Here is a 22,028-nt window from a genome sequence, read left to right on the forward strand (position 1 = left end):
GGAATCGCAAAAATCCCTGAAAGAATTCCAGGAAAACACAATCAAACAGTTGAAGGAATTAAAAATGGAAATAGAAGCAATCAAGAAAGAACACATGGAAACAACCCTGGATATAGAAAACCAAAAGAAGAGACAAGGAGCTGTAGATACAAGCTTCACCAACAGAATACAAGAGATGGAAGAGAGAATCTCAGGAGCAGAAGATTCCATAGAAATCATTGAGTCAACTGTCAAAGATAATGTAAAGCGGAAAAAGCTACTGGTCCAAAACATACAGGAAATCCAGGACTCAATGAGAAGATCAAACCTAAGGATAATAGGTATAGAAGAGAGTGAAGACTCCCAGCTCAAAGGACCAGTAAATATCTTCAACAAAATCATAGAAGAAAACTTCCCTAACCTAAAAAAAGAGATACCCATAGACATACAGGAAGCCTACAGAACTCCAAATAGATTGGACCAGAAAAGAAACACCTCCCGTCACATAATTGTCAAAACACCAAACGCACAAAATAAAGAAAGAATATTAAAAGCAGTAAGGGAAAAAGGTCAAGTAACATATAAAGGGAGACCTATCAGAATCACACCAGACTTCTCGCCAGAAACTATGAAGGCCAGAAGATCCTGGACTGATGTTATACAGACCCTAAGAGAACACAAATGCCAGCCCAGATTACTGTATCCAGCAAAACTCTCAATTAACATTGATGGAGAAACCAAGATATTCCATGACAAAACCAAATTTACACAATATCTTTCTACAAATCCAGCACTACAAAGGATAATAAATGGTAAAGCCCAACATAAGGAGGCAAGCTATACCCTAGAAGAAGCAAGAAACTAATCGTCTTGGCAACAAAACAAAGAGAATGAAAGCACACAAACATAACCTCACATCAAATATGAATATAACGGGAAGCAATAATCACTATTCCTTAATATCTCGCAATATCAATGGCCTCAACTCCCCAATAAAAAGACATAGATTAACAAACTGGATATGCAACGAGGACCCTGCATTCTGCTGCCTACAGGAAACACACCTCAGAGACAAAGACAGACACTACCTCAGAGTGAAAGGCTGGAAAACAACTTTCCAAGCAAATGGTCAGAAGAAGCAAGCTGGAGTAGCCATTCTAATATCAAATAAAATCAATTTCCAACTAAAAGTCATCAAAAAAGATAAGGAAGGACACTTCATATTCATCAAAGGAAAAATCAACCAAGATGAACTCTCAGTCCTAAATATCTATGCCCCAAATACAAGGGCACCTACTTATGTAAAAGAAACCTTACTAAAGCTCAAAACACACATTGCACCTCACACAATAATAGTGGGAGATTTCAACACCCCACTCTCATCAATGGACAGATCATGGAAACAGAAATTAAACAGTGATGTAGACAGACTAAGAGAAGTCATGAGCCAAATGGACTTAATGGATATTTATAGAACATTCTATCCTAAAGCAAAAGGATATACCTTCTTCTCAGCTCCTCATGGTACTTTCTCCAAAATTGACCATATAATTGGTCAAAAAACGGGCCTCAACAGGTACAGAAAGATAGAAATAATCCCATGCGTGCTATCGGACCACCACGGCCTAAAACTGGTCTTGAATAACAATAAGGGAAGAATGCCCACATATACGTGGAAATTGTACAATGCTCTACTCAATGATAACCTGGTCAAGGAAGAAATAAAGAAAGAAATTAAAAACTTTTTAGAATTTAATGAAAATGAAGATACAACATACTCAAACTTATGGGACACAATGAAAGCTGTGCTAAGAGGAAAACTCATAGCGCTGAGTGCCTGCAGAAAGAAACAGGAAAGAGCATATGTCAGCAGCTTGACAGCACACCTAAAAGCTCTAGAACAAAAAGAAGCAAATACACCCAGGAGGAGTAGAAGGCAGGAAATAATCAAACTCAGAGCTGAAATCAACCAAGTAGAAACAAAAAGGACCATAGAAAGAATCAACAGAACCAAAAGTTGGTTCTTTGAGAAAATCAACAAGATAGATAAACCCTTAGCCAGACTAACGAGAGGACACAGAGAGTGTGTCCAAATTAACAAAATCAGAAATGAAAAGGGAGACATAACTACAGATTCGGAGGAAATTCAAAAAATCATCAGATCTTACTATAAAAACCTATATTCAACAAAATTTGAAAATCTTCAGGAAATGGACAATTTCCTAGACAGATACCAGGTATCGAAGTTAAATCAGGAACAGATAAACCAGTTAAACAACCCCATAACTCCTAAGGAAATAGAAGCAGTCATTAAAGGTCTCCCAACCAAAAAGAGCCCAGGTCCAGACGGGTTTAGTGCAGAATTCTATCAAACCTTCATAGAAGACCTCATACCAATATTATCCAAACTATTCCACAAAATTGAAACCGATGGAGCCCTACCGAATTCCTTCTATGAAGCCACAATTACTCTTATACCTAAACCACACAAAGACACAACAAAGAAAGAGAACTTCAGACCAATTTCCCTTATGAATATCGACGCAAAAATACTCAATAAAATTCTGGCAAACCGAATTCAAGAGCACATCAAAACAATCATCCACCATGATCAAGTAGGCTTCATCCCAGGCATGCAGGGATGGTTTAATATACGGAAAACCATCAACGTGATCCATTATATAAACAAACTGAAAGAACAAAACCACATGATCATTTCATTAGATGCTGAGAAAGCATTTGACAAAATTCAACACCCCTTCATGATAAAAGTCCTGGAAAGAATAGGAATTCAAGGCCCATACCTAAACATAGTAAAAGCCATATACAGCAAACCAGTTGCTAACATTAAACTAAATGGAGAGAAACTTGAAGCAATCCCACTAAAATCAGGGACTAGACAAGGCTGCCCACTCTCTCCCTACTTATTCAATATAGTTCTTGAAGTTCTAGCCAGAGCAATCAGACAACAAGAGGAGATCAAAGGGATACAGATCGGAAAAGAAGAGGTCAAAATATCACTATTTGCAGATGACATGATAGTATATTTAAGTGATCCCAAAAGTTCCACCAGAGAACTACTAAAGCTGATAAACAACTTCAGCAAAGTGGCTGGGTATAAAATTAACTCAAATAAATCAGTTGCCTTCCTCTATACAAAAGAGAAACAAGCCGAGAAAGAAATTAGGGAAAAGACACCCTTCATAATAGACCCAAATAATATAAAGTACCTCGGTGTGACTTTAACCAAGCAAGTAAAAGATCTGTACAATAAGAACTTCAAGACACTGAGGAAAGAAATTGAAGAAGACCTCAGAAGATGGAAAGATCTCCCATGCTCATGGATTGGCAGGATTAATATGGTAAAAATGGCCATTTTACCAAAAGCAATCTACAGATTCAATGCAATCCCCATCAAAATACCAATCCAATTCTTCAAAGAGTTAGACAGAACAATTTGCAAATTCATCTGGAATAACAAAAAACCCAGGATAGCTAAAGCTATCCTCAACAATAAAAGGACTTCAGGGGGAATCACTATCCCTGAACTCAAGCAGTATTACAGAGCAATAGTGATAAAAACTGCATGGTATTGGTACAGAGACAGACAGATAGACCAAGGGAATAGAATTGAAGACCCAGAAATGAACCCACACACCTATGGTCACTTGATTTTTGACAAAGGAGCCAAAACCATCCAATGGAAAAAAGATAGCATTTTCAGCAAATGGTGCTGGTTCAACTGGAGGGCAACATGTAGAAGAATGCAGATCGATCCATCCTTATCACCCTGTACAAAGCTTAAGTCCAAGTGGATCAAGGACCTCCACATCAAACCAGACACACTCAAACTAATAGAAGAAAAACTAGGGAAGCATCTGGAACACATGGGCACTGGAAAAAATTTCCTGAACAAAACACCAATGGCTTATGCTCTAAGATCAAGAATCGACAAATGGGATCTCATAAAACTGCAAAGCTTCTGTAAGGCAAAGGACACTGTGGTTAGGCCAAAACGGCAACCAACAGATTGGGAAAAGATCTTTACCAATCCTACAACAGATAGAGGCCTTATTTCCAAAATATACAAAGAACTCAAGAAGTTAGACCGCAGGGAAACAAATAACCCTATTAAAAAATGGGGTTCAGAGCTAAACAAAGAATTCACAGCTGAGGAATGCCGAATGGCTGAGAAACACCTAAAGAAATGTTCAACATCTTTAGTCATAAGGGAAATGCAAATCAAAACAACCCTGAGATTTCACCTCACACCAGTGCGATTGGCTAAGATCAAAAACTCAGGTGACAGCAGATGCTGGCGAGGATGTGGAGAAAGAGGAACACTCCTCCATTGTTGGTGGGATTGCAGACTGGTAAAACCATTCTGGAAATCAGTCTGGAGGTTCCTCAGAAAATTGGACATTGAACTGCCTGATGATCCAGCTATACCTCTCTTGGGCATATACCCAAAAGATGCCTCAACATATAAAAGAGACACGTGCTCCACTATGTTCATCGCAGCCTTATTTATAATAGCCAGAAGCTGGAAAGAACCCAGATGCCCTTCAACAGAGGAATGGATACAGAAAATGTGGTACATCTACACAATGGAATATTACTCAGCTATCAAAAACAACGAGTTTATGAAATTCGTAGGCAAATGGTTGGAACTGGAAAATATCATCCTGAGTGAGCTAACCCAATCACAGAAAGACATACATGGTATGCACTCATTGATAAGTGGCTATTAGCCCAAATGCTTGAATTACCCTAGATCCCTAGAACAAACGAAACTCAAGACGGATGATCAAAATGTGAATGCTTCACTCCTTCTTTAAATGAGGAAAAAGAATACCCTTGGCAGGGAAGGGAGAGGCAAAGATTAAAACAGAGACTGAAGGAACACCCATTCAGAACCTGCCCCACATGTGGCCCATACATATACAGCCACCCAATTAGACAAGATGGATGAAGCAAAGAAGTGCAGACCGACAGGAGCCGGATGTAGATCGCTCCTGAGAGACACAGCCAGAATACAGCAAATATAGAGGCGAATGCCAGCAGCAAACCACTGAACTGAGAATAGGTCCCCTATTGAAGGAATCAGAGAAAGAACTGGAAGAGCTTGAAGGGGCTCGAGACCCCAAAAGTACAACAATGCCAAGCAACCAGAGCTTCCAGGGACTAAGCCACTACCTAAAGACTATACATGGACTGACCCTGGACTCTGACCCCATAGGTAGCAATGAATATCCTAGTAAGAGCACCAGTGGAAGGGGAAGCCCTGGGTCCTGCTAAGACTGAACCCACAGTGAACTAGTCTATGGGGGGAGGGCGGCAATGGGGGGAGGGTTGGGAGGGGAACACCCAAAAGGAAGGGGAGGGGGGAGGGGGATGTTTGCCCGGAAACCGGGAAAGGGAATAACACTCGAAATATATATAAGAAATACTCAAGTTAATAAAAAAAAAAAAAGGGAAATGCAAATCAAAACAACCCTGAGATTTCACCTCACACCAATGAGAATGGCTAAGATCAAATACTCAGGTGACAGCAAATGATGGCCAGGATGTGGAGAAAGAGGAAAACTCCTCCATTGTTGGTGGGATTGCAGACTGGTACAACCATTCTGAAATCAGTCTGGAGGTTCTTCAAAAAATTGAACATTGAACTGCCTGAGGATCCACAAGATGCCCCAACATATAAAAAGACATGTGCTCCACTATGTTCATAGCAGCCTTATTTATAATAGCCAGAAGCTGGAAAGAACCCAGATGCCCTTCAACAGAGGAATGGATACAGAAAATATGGTACATCTACACAGTGGAATATTACTCATCTATCAAAAACAATGACTTTATGAAATCCGTAGGCAAATGGTTGGAACTGGAAAATATCATCCTGAGTGAGCTAACCCAATCACAGAAAAACACACATGGTATGCACTCATTGATAAGTGGCTATTAGCCCTAATGCTTGAATTACCCTAGATGCCTAGAACAAATGAAACTCAAGATGGATGATCAAAATGTTATTGCTTCACTCCTTCTTTAAAAGGGGAACAAGAATACCCTTGGCAGGGAATAGAGAGGCAAAGATTAAAACAGACACAGAAGGAACACCCATTCAGAGCCTGCCCCACATGTGGCCCATACATATACAGCCATCCAATTAGACAAGATGGATGAAGCAAAGAAGGGCAGGTTGACAGGAACCGGATGTAGATCTCTCCTGAGAGACACAGCCAGAATACAGCAAATACATAGGCGAATGCCAGCAGCAAACGACTGAACTGAGAATAGGACCCCATTGAAGGAATCAGAGAAAGAACTGGAAGAGCTTGAAGGGGCTCGAGACCCCTTATGAACAACAATGCCAAGCAACCAGAGCTTCCAGGGACTAAGCCACTACCTAAAGACTATACATGGACTGACCCTAGACTCTGACCTCATAGGAAGCAATGAATATCCTAGTAAGAGCACCAGTGGAAGGGGAAGCCCTGGGTCCTGCTAAGACTGAACCCCCAGTGAACTAGAATGTTGGGGGGAGGGCGGTAATGGGGGGAAGATGGGGAGGGGAACACGCATAAAGAAGGGGAGGGGGAGGGATTAGGGGGATGTTTTCCAGGAAACCGGGAAAGGGAATAACACTCAAAATGTAAATAAGAAATACTCAAATTAATAAAAAAAAAAGAAATGTAAATAAGAACTACCCAAGTTAATAAAGATGAAAAAATAGATAAAAATTTTTATTGGTTTTGAGACTTAATTCCTGCCAAATCTGGAGAAGATATTCAGTCTCAGTTCTCAGTGTTCCATCATACTTGACCCTTACTGTAGCTGAGCCCTCAGTTGTGATACTCATAGTGAGTGGAAGCTCTGAACTCTCCCCTTTCCCACAATGAGATGGGTCCTTCCTGTCAGAACACAGGAATATTTTCTAAGTGAGCCTTGGTTAGGAACACTCATTTGGTCTCAAGTTGTTTCCATGACAACTTCAAGTTCAGGATGACCTTCTCAGAGGTATTAGACATTAGGCAGGCACTTTCAGAGACAAACATCTAAACTTGTCAAATAAGCTGCTGCTCCCTTTATATGACTCTGAGCCTGTCGTCAACTTTGCTTTTTATTTTAGATCATATTATCAGAGCTGAGAGGCAGAACCTGAACCCTGGCAGTGTGGACAAAGCAGTTTCAGCCACCACATTGAAAAGGTTAGTTGAATGAGTTTTAGTGAAAACAGAGAAAATAGTCTACTCACTGTGACCACTTTAGGAAGAAGAACAAAAAAAACAATGACCCTCACATCCATCTAGGGCCCTCTGACCTGAGGTTCAGATTAAAGATAGTGAAGCAGTCTTGGTAAAGATGTGGGCCTGCCCATCATTATTTCTGGCCACATTCTCCCCAGAGGTGACACAGAAGCCTGTCAGAACTGTTAGAAAGCTCTTCCCAGAAACAAGCTTTCTCCTGTAATAACAGGTGAAAGATCAACAACTCTGCCTACATTCTGTGTCTATGTCCTTTCTTTAAACACTTCTTCCTATGTTATACTCCAAAACATGACAGTAGCTAAACAGTGTTTTCCTTCCTGATAAGTATCATCACCCTTCAAGGCTGAAGGCACAAAGATGGGAGTGAAGTCATTACACTAAATATATGGCTTTGATTATAACTTCCTTGTGGTTCCTATGCAGAACCAGAACCAAAGTTTTATCAACCAGATAACAACTTCACCTTGACTGGTACTGCATGGTTATGAATGCCTCTCGCTTCTCTGCCAAGGTTCTTTATCTATTTATAACTAAAGGTCAAGTGAGAACCTCAAGACAGACATAGGATGACTGGGCCCCTCTTCCAACTATACCCATGAATGGTTCTTCTGTGTCCTCTCGGAGAGAGTTTCTTACTGTGTAACCCTGATTTGTGTGAAATTTTCTTTATAGATGAAGCTGTCTGTATAGGTACCACCCTCTTCCTTAGTTTGCATCTTGTGTGCTAGCATTGCAACCTTTTATTACCAAGCTCAGCTACTTCTTCTTTCTCTGATTTTCATCATAAATTAACTTTTATTGGCAGATTGGGAAAAATGGTCAAGCCTACTCCTTTGGCACCTCCAGAATCAGCACTTTTGGGTTAAAAGTATGATCCATATTCTCCTTTGTAGGTAATACTGTGTCTGCCATGTATGACCATTCCTGGGTTTCCATCATGAAAGTTCTGCTTTGATTGGTGAGGGAGGCACAACCTAATTTGCTGTAATTAGTAAGGCTCTCTTTGAAATTACCCACTGAATGTGCTTGTAGCTTTGTTCCCAACAAAGTTTTAGTTTCTATGCAGTCCCTGATACAGGGATGACACATTATTACCAGGAAGCTTTTCCTGTCTTTTGTTTACTAGTCCACTGTGATGGTTAGTTGTAATAGTTGCCATAATGTTAAGTCATCTGGAAAGAGTTCCAATGAGCTATTGTCAAGGTATAAAGAAAATATCTATAGGATATTATCATGATTATATTAATTAAAGTAGGAAGAATCTCCTACTGTGAATAGCACAATTCACTAGCCAGGTAATCCTGAACTGAATAAGAAAGGAGAGGGTGATCTGAATACAGGCATTCATGTATTTCTTTCTCTCTTTTCTAAATATACACGTGATATGAACAATTGCCTCAAACTCATACTTTCTGTGTATTCCATGAATAGATGTAGGAAATGAGATCTGGGAGAAACAAAACTAAACAAACAAATAAACAGCAAAAAAAATCAAAACATTTTTCTTCCTTCAGTTGATTTCATTTTATCACAATAGAAAAAAACATCATGATTGTCACTAACTAGAGCTTATCTAACTGTCACCATGCACATATCAGATCCTTGTACAACAACTAGCATGTTAGAGCAGAGAATAGTCAGGCATGTTCATTGCCTTTTGCTCCTTAAGGCTGAATTGAGCATAATGAATGTTTTGACACTGATCCTGAGAACCCTTTCTGCTTAGCTTCTCCTTGATAGAATGATGTTAAGTTCCACCTCTTAGCATTGCCATGAGATTGCCTTTGGTTTTCCCTACACCCCTGCCCTACCCTCATCATCTATTCATAAGTATAGATCTTGAGATTGTTAACTAGCTAGGGTCCATGGAGCAGATGGTCAGCAAAACTAGTGATAGCCATTGCTGGTATGGCTATTATAGCCTACCCCACCTCAGCCAGTTTCTTTATCTATCTTTCATACCTTTTTAAAAAATGGTCTAAGCCTATGTTCTTGCCCGTTTTTTAACCACAGGCTAAAGATGGCCCACACATGCATAGTGTGGCTGTTCTCAACCTTCCTGCACTTCCAGGACTCTTGGTGTATCATGGATGATGTCTGATCTCAGTAGTTTCAGGGGCCTATTAAAGAAGACACTGATTCTTATGTTCTGCCAGGGCCAATCATACCCTTCTCTAGCCATACCAGAAATTTCTTTGAACAATGTGGGCATATTAATTCTGTGTGCACCTGATTCTTCCAAGTATTTGGTCCAGTGAAGTTAAATATGCCTCAAAGAATTACCAGCAATTAAGAGAGAGTAAGCTCAAAGTCACAGAATGGATTCCATACCAACATCAAAAGTCTTTCCTTCTTTGCTCACTGGTGCTTGAACTTACTTCAGCAGAAAGCATCATGCTTTATTCTGTCATTCAAAGTAGTCTTTTAAATAGATTCCTCTGGTTGACAAAACACTGTGATTATTCTCTTATTGAATTAACAATCAAAAAGACTCAAAGAAACAAGGAAAAAGTCGTTATCCCAAGTGTGGAGACTGAAGGCACATGTGATTTGTCATAATGCACAATTGATGGAATAATCATGGTTCCAGCCATAAGATTGACAACAAATAGCACTTATGGGATAGTTTGCTTTGGAATCTTGAAACAACTCATAATTACTTGGGAAGTCTCAGTGAAGGATTACCTTCATCATGTCAATATATGAACATATATAAATTATGATATGTATATCAAGAAAGTAGACCAATATGTGGCCATTTATAGGAAATGAAGTGCTTATACATGCAGCATGAATAAACATTAAAAACATTATATCACCTGGAGGAAAGCAACCAAAGAAGGTTACATTTGATTCATTTCATTTTGATAAAATGTCTTAAGCAAGTCTATAGAAGAAACATACTTTTATGCCTACCTAATACCATGAGGGTAGGTTAGTAATAAAGAATGACTGCTGGTAGGTTTTCTGTTTCTTTATAAGGTAAAGCAAATGTCTTAGAATTAATGTTGGTTGCATAAGTAGCAAACTTCCTGCAGTATATTGAACTGTAGAGTCAAAATGTGTGAGTTATTTGGTGTGATTTGCAAGCAATGTCTTCCTAAAGATACTAAAAGCAGATAAAGAAGTACACCAAAAAATATAATAAAATAAATTAGTCATGGTTCCATAAAGTAGGTTAAATACCTATGACTGATTAGTGAATGGTAGTGTTGGCCTTTAATACTGTTACCCAGGAGGCAGAGGCAGGCCAACCTCAATGAATGTGAGGTCAGCATGGTGTACATAGCAGGATATGAGCTATGACTACATAGTGAGATCATGTCACATACAACATAAAAATAAAAAATAAATAATTAACCAAACATGGCTGAGTATAGCACTGTGAAGGGTGAGGTGGAATTTGTAATTGTTAGCTGATCCACTAGCAGACTGCCCTCTAAATACTTAGGCTCATACTCATAGATGTTACTACTATCAGTCATAATCAGAGAAAGTTCCCATGTAATGAGAGGCAGCAAATTCAGAGATGCATGGCTGCTCAAAATACTGAGCAAAAATGATGGGCAATAAATCAGTAAGCCCTTAACAAGATATTCATGATACTCTTTTTAGGGAAATAATACATAAGAGGAGAGGGAGAGTAAATGAAATGTTATCCTGTGAACATGACAAAGCCCATGCAATCATCGCCTCATTGAGGCAAAGATTACCTGAAATTCACCTATATAAGATGGGCCTATCGAAAGTCATTCATAGATAATGGAGGAACCATTTAGCCCTATCATTTTCCTGCACAACTATTAGCTACTAATGGAGTCTAGGAAAGGAACAGTGAGTTATAAAACAAAGCAGCCATGAAACTGTAAAAAGGGCTTGTGGAGATGGGCAACATAGGGGTAGAAGGAAGAAAGTAGGTGAGATAGACAGTCATCAAAATTCACTACAAATAGGTAGAAAATTATGAAAAGAAAAAAATTCAATAAAATCTAATAAAATGAAACAAGTAAAGAGAAAGAGAAAAAATCCATTATATAAAGATAGTTTCTGGAGTAAGTTAGCAAAGAGTTGATAGACTACCTGATTTCCATATTTCAATACTGTTTGTCAACAAACCAATGACACAGTAGAAGTGGATCATATTGTTGGGGCACAGACTGGAATAATTAATTTCCAAGGGTGTCTGCAGGGCTAGTTTCTAAGCTTGTGGGCATAGCAGCCTGCCAGTGTCTACTCCTCTAAATAGTATACTCTTCTTCTTTCTTTGTTATATATGCAGATCTTTTTGGCAAGATGATTTTAAGTGAAAGTGAGATGGCTAATTGGGACCATCAACTGGATGAGATTGAGAACTGCCTTGGAAGCTAATCCCTGGTCAAATGTATATTGGAGTTATCTAGATTAAATTATTGAAAATGGAAGATCCACCTTGAATTTAGGCAATGTTGTGCCATTTCCTGAACCCCAAAAGACCACCAAGGAACTGATACTTATGCAACTGCATAGGGTCTTTATTATAAGCTGGAGCTTGGTCCACACCAGCATATCTAAGGGAACAGATAGGACAGAGCTCTCAGTGGGACATGATTTTATAGGAAATGGCAAACAAGTGATGAAATTTCCAACCTAGCAAGCATCTAATTGAATGACTATTGTAAGCTGACAGGTGGTGCTCTGAAGGAAGATCATGAATAATCACAAATTTTCTGAAAGTATACTGAAAGAATCATACTAATATTTGATTGACTGCTGCTAAAAGTACTTAGAGAGTTACTCTGGACCATGGACTAAGGACAAGCTACAGTGTCCTTTGTGGTATGTGGGTACAGCTTGCGTTCATCAACAGATCAAGTTCTCAGGTTTATTATTATTTTTTTTTAGATGGAGTGTAGTTCCAAGATGGAGTAGGTCTGGCCTCATGTTAGCACTGTTCTATGGGTTGATGGTCTCAAACTGAATGAAAAAGAAAAAAGTATTGAAGGGAAGGGAAGGGATGGGACAGAGATTAGGAAGTGGCTATAAGCAAAGTACAATGCATACATGTACATGTATGAAATTCCCAAAGAATGCAAAGAAAATTAAAGGAGAAATGAGCTGGGGACCAGCATTCACCTGCTTCCTGACTGTGGGTTCTACATGCAGCATTCACCTGCATCCTGTTCCTGCTGTCATGCCTTCCCCATCATAACGGACCAGGAACCCTTCAACTCTGAGCCAAATAAACCTTTTCTCTTAAGTTGCTTTTATCAGATAATTTGTCCTAATGATTAAACAAGTAACTTGTTCAGAGAAGATTCCCTAAATATCCACTGCAAAGCTGGTGAAGGAAGTAAAAAAAAATGAAGTCTAATAAAAAACATGGATGTCTGGGCATGGGTACTACACTGGATTGTCTGGTAAACAAATATATAAGGGAAATGGGTGTCACATAACTTGGAATAAACTGATAGCAGTTGACTAATAGTTTCTGAGAATGTAAAGAGTTGAAATATCTCATGATTTTTTTTTGAAGTAAATAACAGAAAACCTTACAAGTAGAGTAGCAGAGATTAGAATCTGTCACAGAGGAATGGCCTAGTTTGGAGAACTACTCCTGCCTAAGGAGGAAGAGTGGTCATAAACACAGTATATGACAGAATATCAGGAAATAATCACTGTACTTTAAGCAACAGATTTTACTTTACATTTATTTACTGAGGGGGGAAAGGGTGGTAAAAGCAAGCCAGGGTACAAATGTGGAGGTCAGAGAAGATTCTCTCCTTTAATTATGTACGAGCGATGGATAAAATTCAGACTGCTAGGCTTGGGAGCTAGCCATTTTATATGCTAAACCATTTCACATGCCCAGAAATAGACATATTAAAAAGACTTTAAAGAGAAGAAAAAGAGGAAGAAAGTGAATGGCTTGGAAAGCACTCACACAGTGAAGGGAAGCACTGGGAATGTCTATTACCTTGACACTTCACCAAAGAAACAGAAAGAGTCACTCTTTAAAAGGCCCTTGTTGTGTTGGTGAGTACACTCAGCAAGTAAGAGAACTGCTACCAAGCCTGATTAACTGAGTTCAGTCCCCAGAGGCCATAAGGTGGAAGGAAAAGAGGTGACACTCACAAATTCTCCTCTATTGAGCACGCACCAAACATGGCACATAAATACATGTACAAACACAAATTAAATTAATATTTTGAAAATGGAGATGGTTCAGTGGTTACAAACTCTTTTTGCCTTTGTAGAGGGCCAGGATTCAGTTTCCATCACTCACAGTATTACGTATAAGTGCATGTAACTCCAGGTTCAGATACTCTGATGTCCTATTCTAAACCCTGTAGGCAGGAGGCATACATGTGGTATACACACTCAAACACTCAGACAAGTGTACACACATACACCTGCACATGCATATGCACACACAAACACATACACACACACACACACACAGGACACACATACACAGATAAACAGGATACACACACACATATACACACAGGTAGAACAGTAATACAAAATAATCTAAAGAAACAAACGTGGTTGCTGCCGCTGCAGAGAGCCCCTGGGCAGCACCCCACGAGTGAACTTGAGCCTCGGGATCACAGGTAAGACCAAATTTTCTGCTGCAAGAAAGCTGCCTGGTGAGCTTGGGACAAACGGAAGCAGAATTTCTCTAGAACCGGGCACGTTCTGTGTTTACCGGAAGTCCCACACCCGCGGATCCCGGCCCGCAGCAGCTCTCTGCTCCCAGGCCCGGTGAGAGAGAGACCCAACCGCCTGGTCAGGTGGGCACTCCTGAGGCTGCAGAGCGGAAGAGACCACCAACACTGCTCACCCCTGCCCACATCCCTGGCCCAAGAGGAAACTGTATAAGGCCTCTGGGCTCCCGTGGGGGAGGGCCCAGGAGCGGCAGGACCCCTGCCACAGACACCGCCGGACCCTGAAGGAAACAGACCGGATAAACAGTTCTCTGCACCCAAATCCCGTGGGAGGGAGAGCTAAACCTTCAGAGAGGCAGACAGGCCTGGGAAACCAGAAGAGACTGCTCCCTGCACACACATCTCGGACGCCAGAGGAAAAAGCCAAAGACCATCTGGAACCCTGGTGCACTGAAGCTCCCGGAAGGGGCGGCACAGGTCTTCCTGGTTGCTGCCGCTGCAGAGAGCCCCTGGACAGCACCCCACGAGCAAACCTGAGCCTCGGGACCACAGGTAAGACCAAATTTTCTGCTGCAAGAAAGCTGCCTGGTGAACTCAAGACACAGGCCCACAGGAACAGCTGAAGACCTGTAGAGAGGAAAAACTACACGCCCGAAAGCAGAACACTCTGTCCCCATAACTGACTGAAAGAGAGGAAAACAGGTCTACAGCACTCCTGACACACAGGCTTATAGGACAGTCTAGCCACTGTCAGAAATAGCAGAACAAAGTAACACTAGAGATAATCTGATGGCGAGAGGCAAGCGCAGGAACCCAAGCAACAGAAACCAAGACTACATGCCATCATCGGAGCCCAATTCTCCCACCAAAACAAACATGGAATATCCAAACACACCAGAAAAGCAAGATCTAGTTTCAAAATCATATTTGATCATGATGCTGGAGGACTTCAGGAAAGACCTGAACACACTTAGGGAAGCACAGGAAAACATTAATAAACAAGTAAAAGCCTACAGAGAGGAATCGCAAAAATCCCTGAAAGAATTCCAGGAAAACACAATCAAACAGTTGAAGGAATTAAAAATGGAAATAGAAGCAATCAAGAAAGAACACATGGAAACAACCCTGGATATAGAAAACCAAAAGAAGAGACAAGGAGCTGTAGATACAAGCTTCACCAACAGAATACAAGAGATGGAAGAGAGAATCTCAGGAGCAGAAGATTCCATAGAAATCATTGAGTCAACTGTCAAAGATAATGTAAAGCGGAAAAAGCTACTGGTCCAAAACATACAGGAAATCCAGGACTCAATGAGAAGATCAAACCTAAGGATAATAGGTATAGAAGAGAGTGAAGACTCCCAGCTCAAAGAACCAGTAAATATCTTCAACAAACTCATAGAAGAAAACTTCCCTAACCTAAAAAAAGAGATACCCATAGACATACAGGAAGCCTACAGAACTCCAAATAGATTGGACCAGAAAAGAAACACCTCCCGTCACATAATTGTCAAAACACCAAACGCACAAAATAAAGAAAGAATATTAAAAGCAGTAAGGGAAAAAGGTCAAGTAACATATAAAGGGAGACCTATCAGAATCACACCAGACTTCTCGCCAGAAACTATGAAGGCCAGAAGATCCTGGACTGATGTTATACAGACCCTAAGAGAACACAAATGCCAGCCCAGATTACTGTATCCAGCAAAACTCTCAATTAACATTGATGGAGAAACCAAGATATTCCATGACAAAACCAAATTTACACAATATCTTTCTACAAATCCAGCACTACAAAGGATAATAAATGGTAAAGCCCAACATAAGGAGGCAAGCTATACCCTAGAAGAAGCAAGAAACTAATCGTCTTGGCAACAAAACAAAGAGAATGAAAGCACACAAACATAACCTCACATCAAATATGAATATAACGGGAAGCAATAATCACTATTCCTTAATATCTCTCAATATCAATGGCCTCAACTCCCCAATAAAAAGACATAGATTAACAAACTGGATACGCAACGAGGACCCTGCATTCTGCTGCCTACAGGAAACACACCTCAGAGACAAAGACAGACACTACCTCAGAGTGAAAGGCTGGAAAACAACTTTCCAAGCAAATGGTCAGAAGAAGCAAGCTGGAGTAGCCATTCTAATATCAAATAAAATCAATTTCCAACTAAAAGTCATCAAAAAAGATAAGGAAGGACACTTCATATTCATCAAAGGAAAAATCCACCAAGATGAACTCTCAATCCTAAATATCTATGCCCCAAATACAAGGGCACCTACATATGTAAAAGAAACCTTACTAAAGCTCAAAACACACATTGCACCTCACACAATAATAGTGGGAGATTTCAACACCCCACTCTCATCAATGGACAGATCATGGAAACAGAAATTAAACAGTGATGTAGACAGACTAAGAGAAGTCATGAGCCAAATGGACTTAACGGATATTTATAGAACATTCTATCCTAAAGCAAAAGGATATACCTTCTTCTCAGCTCCTCATGGTACTTTCTCCAAAATTGACCATATAATTGGTCAAAAAACGGGCCTCAACAGGTACAGAAAGATAGAAATAATCCCATGCGTGCTATCGGACCACCACGGCCTAAAACTGGTCTTGAATAACAATAAGGGAAGAATGCCCACATATACGTGGAAATTGAACAATGCTCTACTCAATGATAACCTGGTCAAGGAAGAAATAAAGAAAGAAATTAAAAACTTTTTAGAATTTAATGAAAATGAAGATACAACATACTCAAACTTATGGGACACAATGAAAGCTGTGCTAAGAGGAAAACTCATAGCGCTGAGTGCCTGCAGAAAGAAACAGGAAAGAGCATATGTCAGCAGCTTGACAGCACACCTAAAAGCTCTAGAACAAAAAGAAGCAAATACACCCAGGAGGAGTAGAAGGCAGGAAATAATCAAACTCAGAGCTGAAATCAACCAAGTAGAAACAAAAAGGACCATAGAAAGAATCAACAGAACCAAAAGTTGGTTCTTTGAGAAAATCAACAAGATAGATAAACCCTTAGCCAGACTAACGAGAGGACACAGAGAGTGTGTCCAAATTAACAAAATCAGAAATGAAAAGGGAGACATAACTACAGATTCGGAGGAAATTCAAAAAATCATCAGATCTTACTATAAAAACCTATATTCAACAAAATTTGAAAATCTTCAGGAAATGGACAATTTCCTAGACAGATACCAGGTATCGAAGTTAATCAGGAACAGATAAACCAGTTAAACAACCCCATAACTCCTAAGGAAATAGAAGCAGTCATTAAAGGTCTCCCAACCAAAAAGAGCCCAGGTCCAGACGGGTTTAGTGCAGAATTCTATCAAACCTTCATAGAAGACCTCATACCAATATTATCCAAACTATTCCACAAAATTGAAACAGATGGAGCCCTACCGAATTCCTTCTATGAAGCCACAATTACTCTTATACCTAAACCACACAAAGACACAACAAAGAAAGAGAACTTCAGACCAATTTCCCTTATGAATATCGACGCAAAAATACTCAATAAAATTCTGGCAAACCGAATCCAAGAGCACATCAAAACAATCATCCACCATGATCAAGTAGGCTTCATCCCAGGCATGCAGGGATGGTTTAATATACGGAAAACCATCAACGTGATCCATTATATAAACAAACTGAAAGAACAGAACCACATGATCATTTCATTAGATGCTGAGAAAGCATTTGACAAAATTCAACACCCCTTCATGATAAAAGTCCTGGAAAGAATAGGAATTCAAGGCCCGTACCTAAACATAGTAAAAGCCATATACAGCAAACCAGTTGCTAACATTAAACTAAATGGAGAGAAACTTGAAGCAATCCCACTAAAATCAGGGACTAGACAAGGCTGCCCACTCTCTCCCTACTTATTCAATATAGTTCTTGAAGTTCTAGCCAGAGCAATCAGACAACAAAAGGAGATCAAAGGGATACAGATCGGAAAAGAAGAGGTCAAAATATCACTATTTGCAGATGACATGATAGTATATTTAAGTGATCCCAAAAGTTCCACCAGAGAACTACTAAAGCTGATAAACAACTTCAGCAAAGTGGCTGGGTATAAAATTAACTCAAATAAATCAGTTGCTTTCCTCTATACAAAAGAGAAACAAGACGAGAAAGAAATTAGGGAAACGACACCCTTCATAATAGACCCAAATAATATAAAGTACCTCGGTGTGACTTTAACCAAGCAAGTAAAAGATCTGTACAATAAGAACTTCAAGACACTGAGGAAAGAAATTGAAGAAGACCTCAGAAGATGGAAAGATCTCCCATGCTCATGGATTGGCAGGATTAATATGGTAAAAATGGCCATTTTACCAAAAGCAATCTACAGATTCAATGCAATCCCCATCAAAATACCAATCCAATTCTTCAAAGAGTTAGACAGAACAATTTGCAAATTCATCTGGAATAACAAAAAACCCAGGATAGCTAAAGCTATCCTCAACAATAAAAGGACTTCAGGGGGAATCACTATCCCTGAACTCAAGCAGTATTAAAGAGCAATAGTGATAAAAACTGCATGGTATTGGTACAGAGACAGACAGATAGACCAATGGAATAGAATTGAAGACCCAGAAATGAACCCACACACCTATGGTCACTTGATTTTTGACAAAGGAGCCAAAACCATCCAATGGAAAAAAGATAGCATTTTCAGCAAATGGTGCTGGTTCAACTGGAGGGCAACATGTAGAAGAATGCAGATCGATCCATCCTTATCACCCTGTACAAAGCTTAAGTCCAAGTGGATCAAGGACCTCCACATCAAACCAGACACACTCAAACTAATAGAAGAAAAACTAGGGAAGCATCTGGAACACATGGGCACTGGAAAAAATTTCCTGAACAAAACACCAATGGCTTATGCTCTAAGATCAAGAATCGACAAATGGGATCTCATAAAACTGCAAAGCTTCTGTAAGGCAAAGGACACTGTGGTTAGGCCAAAACGGCAACCAACAGATTGGGAAAAGATCTTTACCAATCCTACAACAGATAGAGGCCTTATTTCCAAAATATACAAAGAACTCAAGAAGTTAGACCGCAGGGAAACAAATAACCCTATTAAAAAATGGGGTTCAGAGCTAAACAAAGAATTCACAGCTGAGGAATGCCGAATGGCTGAGAAACACCTAAAGAAATGTTCAACATCTTTAGTCATAAGGGAAATGCAAATCAAAACAACCCTGAGATTTCACCTCACACCAGTGCGATTGGCTAAGATCAAAAACTCAGGTGACAGCAGATGCTGGCGAGGATGTGGAGAAAGAGGAACACTCCTCCATTGTTGGTGGGATTGCAGACTGGTAAAACCATTCTGGAAATCAGTCTGGAGGTTCCTCAGAAAATTGGACATTGAACTGCCTGAGGATCCAGCTATACCTCTCTTGGGCATATACCCAAAAGATGCCTCAACATATAAAAGAGACACGTGCTCCACTATGTTCATCGCAGCCTTATTTATAATAGCCAGAAAATGGAAAGAACCCAGATGCCCTTCAACAGAGGAATGGATACAGAAAATGTGGTACATCTACACAATGGAATATTACTCAGCTATCAAAAACAACGAGTTTATGAAATTCGTAGGCAAATGGTTGGAACTGGAAAATATCATCCTGAGTGAGCTAACCCAATCACAGAAAGACATACATGGTATGCACTCATTGATAAGTGGCTATTAGTCCAAATGCTTGAATTACCCTAGATCCCTAGAACAAACGAAAGTCAAGACGGATGATCAAAATGTGAATGCTTCACTCCTTCTTTAAATGAGGAAAAAGAATACCCTTGGCAGGGAAGGGAGAGGCAAAGATTAAAACAGAGACTGAAGGAACACCCATTCAGAGCCTGCCCCACATGTGGCCCATACATATACAGCCACCCAATTAGACAAGATGGATGAAGCAAAGAAGTGCAGACCGACAGGAGCCGGATGTAGATCGCTCCTGAGAGACACAGCCAGAATACAGCAAATATAGAGGCGAATGCCAGCAGCAAACCACTGAACTGAGAATAGGTCCCCTATTGAAGGAATCAGAGAAAGAACTGGAAGAGCTTGAAGGGGCTCGAGACCCCAAAAGTACAACAATGCCAAGCAACCAGAGCTTCCAGGGACTAAGCCACTACCTAAAGACTATACATGGACTGACCCTGGACTCTGACCCCATAGGTAGCAATGAATATCCTAGTAAGAGCACCAGTGGAAGGGGAAGCCCTGGGTCCTGCTAAGACTGAACCCCCAGTGAACTAGTCTATGGGGGGAGGGCGGCAATGGGGGGAGGTTTGGGAGGGGAACACCCATAAGGAAGGGGAGGGGGGAGGGGGATGTTTGCCCGGAAACCGGGAAAGGGAATAACACTCGAAATGTATATAAGAAATACTCAAGTTAATAAAAAAAAAAAAAAAAAAAAGAAACAAACGTAAAAACAATGAAAATTATACCTTGTCAATTCTTTCAAGAAAAGAGAGAGAGAAAGGGTAGTGGGGGGGTTAGATAGGCATTCTTTACAATAATTTCTCTACAAAAACCAGTAATGTTCTCAGAACACAGTATATTTCCAAATGACAAAAACCTATTTCAATGAAAAAGGATAAATTGTGAGAAGCAAAAACTGAGAGGTCTGGTGCACAGAGATTAGCACAACAGCATTGAAGTAAGGAAGTCATGCCCCCTATCATCCCCAAAGTCTATCCAGCATCACCCAATCATGTTGGGACTTCAAGAAATCAAGGTCATCCTGCTATCCAGGTACTTGATGCACAAAATGTAACAAAAGACCCAGACACCAGAAAAGTCTAATGAGTATTCCTAGAGAAAGAGAAGTTCAGAAGAGCAGCAGGAGAGGTGTTACAGTACAGGCTATTATTAATTACAAATGAGTGGAGAGGTTTGAATGGCTGATAGGGGTCATCCCAGGGCTCATGGAATAAAGCACATTGGGAAGGTCAAATTGAACAAGATAAATGCAGGGCCTACAGGAAGACTGGGCTGGATAAAATTCACCTTGAGTTACTTTTCTTTCTTTGTTTTTTTATTAGTGTATTATCCTGGTTTCATTTCTGTTACTGTGATAAGATGACCTGACTTCCCCAAAAAACTTAAAGAAAGGTATATATTGGTAATCACAATTCCAATGGACTCTATCGCAAATGGCAGGAGTGTGGGACAGATAAACCCATCCCATCCAGTCAAGAGCAGAGAGAAATGGGAGATTGTATATTTATTTGCTTGTCTTTGGCTCCATTTCTCCCCACTTATAGAGTTCACGGTAGCCTGCATAGAAAACAGTGCTGCCCATAGAAGGCTACCTCAATTAACAATCAAGACCATCCACCAAAGTCAAGTTCATAGGCCAGCCCAAAATTAAAACAATCAAAAACAACAACAACAAAGTCCTTCAATGAGACATCATTTATTCCCAGGAAATTCTAGGCTACATAATGTTTACGAAGCTAAACTTTGTAGTAAATAGTGAGGAAAGGTTTTTAATATTTATGTTTATTTTTAATTATGTGAATGAGTACAGGTCTCACAGGGATCAGATGAAGTCATTAGATACTCTGGCACTGGAGTTGTAAGAGGCTCTGATCAAGACAACATAGTGCTGTAAACTGAACCTGGGTTATGTGCAAATGCGGTATGCACTATAACTGCTGAACTGTCTCCCCAGATTCACAGTGGCAAGTTTCAAATAGGCATTTGCACTCACATATGCTATGTACATTGTTTTTACCTTGTCCCTACTCATTTCCAATTACTCACCTTCTTTCTCTAGTCTAACTTGTATCCATGGGATCACTCTATTTCCCCACAACAATCTTTTACCTCCCACCTGAGTTGGAGAAGCTCACATTCTCTGGCTTCCTGCTGCACTCCCTCAAATCCTCCAATGACTTAAATCAGAGTAATGAATGGCATTCTATCAATTTTTGTTGAGTATAATTCAACCTGAAAAGTTTTGACCTATGCAATAATAATTACAAAGTGGATTTGGGTGGAAGGCACAAAGGCAAAATGCTTCCAATATAAGCATTAAGATCTAATTTGATTCCTAAAAGCCACAT

This window comes from Rattus norvegicus, chromosome 13, assembly GCF_036323735.1.
Source record: "Rattus norvegicus strain BN/NHsdMcwi chromosome 13, GRCr8, whole genome shotgun sequence".
NCBI lineage: Eukaryota > Metazoa > Chordata > Mammalia > Rodentia > Muridae > Rattus > Rattus norvegicus.